The following is a 3,114-nucleotide window of genomic DNA, read 5'->3' as shown; positions in this document are numbered from 1 at the left end:
GTTACCATAGTTGTATTTTTGTAAGTATTATGTATGTATGTAATGTATTTATTTAGATATCATGTGTATATTTATATTGTATAAGTAGGTATATCTTAATATTTCGGTTAAGTACTCAATATAGACCATCTTCTTTCTTCAAAGCATTAAGCACTACCAATCACTTTTTCTACATTACCAAAGGTTAACTGGTAGAAAATGCTGCTAGCATTAAGTTCGCCTTTGTACCAATTTACTTTGTGCAATAAAGAATTTAATAATAATATTATTTGGGTTTGTTTAAGGATAATTTCTGCATAAGAGTGATATGAATTGCATACTCATTAGTACATATTATAGAAATTGCAGTCTGTCCTAACGGTTGATAGTAAAGTTAATTTAAAAAAACTGAGTAATTTATATTAAATCAATTTAGTTAAATGCAGCCCTAATATATCCCTCGGATCAACCCAATGAAGTGAAATGAAAAAGGTACAGTTAACTTCAAAAGTTAATCGTGATTGTACAGGTTAGAGTAGAAAATACTTTTCTGTATTTTCATGGGTATCTTACTATTATTATTTTTTTAATGGTAAATTTGTATTATAATATCTGTTCGGTAAAATAATAATAACGGTTTCAAGGATAACTTCAAATTGAGTAAGCTTTATACCAAAAAATAGATAATATAAATACATGAATAGGACTCTCATTCACCCTTTCGGGATTTACATGGCAACTTATAGGTACGTATAAAACCTGTCTCAGCAATTTTTGTTGCGGACTGTACATGAGGCGGTGTGCGTTATGAATGGCAGGTTTTACAGATGACTCGCAGGCTCTATTCTAAAGTAGTGAAAAGGAGTCATTATCGATGCACCCGCATTGGTTTTCATTGGAAACGGTTAGAAGGCTTCCTAAACGGAGTTTGAAGATAGTTGCTTGCTATAATATATTATAAGTTAGTCATATAGGTAGATAGAAAACCTTTTAGAAATTATAGTTAAGTTAAATTTAATGGGTGTTAGTTGTTTAATACATAAAAAAACACGCACTCACGCCTTGTACTAATGTACTCCCTTGCGGGGTAGGCAGAGGTGCATTGCTGCACCCACTTTTCGCCAGAGTGTTATGTTAGTCCCAATGTAATAGGGGGCGGGCCTATTGCCATTTTACGGGCACATCCAAGACCCGAGAACAAATATCTATGTTTAAACAAATATCTGCCCCAGCCGGGAATCGAACCCGGGACCATCGGCTCAGTAGTCAGGGTCACTAACCACTACGCCATTCGGTCGCCTCAGTTTAATACATGTTCGTCTCTAAAACGTTTTGGAGTGTTCTTTTATGATCTTGTCAACGTTTTATTTCATTGTTAAAGAACATGATTGAGTTTTAAACTAATACCTATAAGTACATATTAAAGTTTAATTTTATAGGGTTAAAGTAAACACCAATTAAATTGTAATTACGATATTAAAAAATAAATGAACGAATATCTATTTTTGTTTCGCTTTTCATTTTTCGACGTTAAATTGAAAACTTTTAATTACAACGATATTTTTCAAAGAAACGTCGCCATGTAAATGATAAAATTATCAAAGCAAAATAGGAAATACTTATATATTTTTAATGATACCGACCAGCTCTCGTTATTAAATATAGAAACAACTTGCATAATTATACAGTTTGGCAACCAAACCTGAACATAAATTAATATTGGAACCATAAATTACTTATTGGGTAGGCATATGTGCTTTTGTGCTTTTTGGCGACATTTTAAAAAGGGATAAAAGTATATGATATGATACGTACCTATTATGCTTTAATTCAGATTTATAATTTTATTGTTAGATTTTATGTATTGTGTATGATTATTTATTGGTTTACACCTTCGATATAATTTACATAATGTAAAATTACTTCAATCATAGGAAAATGATCTCAGCAAAGAATTAGTTGGAGTTCTGTCTGCAATAACTTTACCATGGAGGCTCTTATTAAATTTATGACTCTACGTAGGCGCGTGCTGTGGCTGTAATTATCGACAGTCTGCTCTGAGCCGAGCTATATACAGGGGGATCATAACTAGGGTCTCCTACTGTACAGGGGGTACAGTTCCTACACCAAAAAAGGATTGTGTTGCATGTTTGAATGCATTTTATAATACTTTATGCGTTATCAAATGTTTCACTTTGTTTGTAAATATTGAAGTACTTTTGCAGTATTACGAAGAAGCTTTACAATGATTCAGTTCTAATTTTAATATTACAAATTGGTTAGTATAATTAATAAAAAAGTAGTATTTAAGTAAATCACAGAAAAATAGCGACTATCTGAAACTGGCAGTAGCAGCTAATTATAATGCGGCCGATTTAATGAGTTAAATTTTTCATAATTATGAAAATATAAGCCAATTCAGCACGATACTACGCCGCGGTCGTAGCATGTAGCTACGAGGTGCGTAGCACGCTGCTACGAAGTGCGTAGCACGCTGCTACGAGGTGCGTAGCACGCTGTTACGAAAACTAGATTCGACTTTTTGAGCTTTTTTTGCTGAATATGCTTAAAATTCTCTTTTCATATTCCCGTCCGATTTTTTGGTAGGATAGATTATATACCTACATAATTTAGATCATACAGAATCAATGTTGGTAAGTACCTACTGTAATATATAAACATTAGTAATGATATCGTCAAATCAAATTAAATCTACCTCTAGTACAAACATTATAAAACAAATTGGCTAATCCAAATTCAATAACTCCTTAAAACAATTTCAGGGATCCCATTTATATCCATTATGCGGAAGCATCCAATATTTAATGAATTCTAAAATCAATCTCGTTACACCGTGTTTCTCATCCGGAAATAGGAATAACAGGAAAACGACGACACAAGATTTCCTCGTGCGGTTCCAAGAATCCGATACTGGCGGATTAGCAGGCCGGTTGGTCCTGTCGCGGCCCAATAATGGCCAGCACACATCCGTCGAGGCTTCGAACCAATTAAGAATGCGAGTCAATTGATGGCATGCACACAATACACAATACGCTCAAGTATCAAGTAGGCCAAAGAAAGGGCGGGAAGCAGGGCGCAGGCGCGAGCGACAGTCAGCTCGCGACCACTTCACCA

Source organism: Plutella xylostella, chromosome 21, assembly GCF_932276165.1.
Source record: "Plutella xylostella chromosome 21, ilPluXylo3.1, whole genome shotgun sequence".
NCBI classification, from domain to species: Eukaryota; Metazoa; Arthropoda; class Insecta; order Lepidoptera; family Plutellidae; genus Plutella; species Plutella xylostella.
This window is presented reverse-complemented; position numbering follows the sequence as displayed.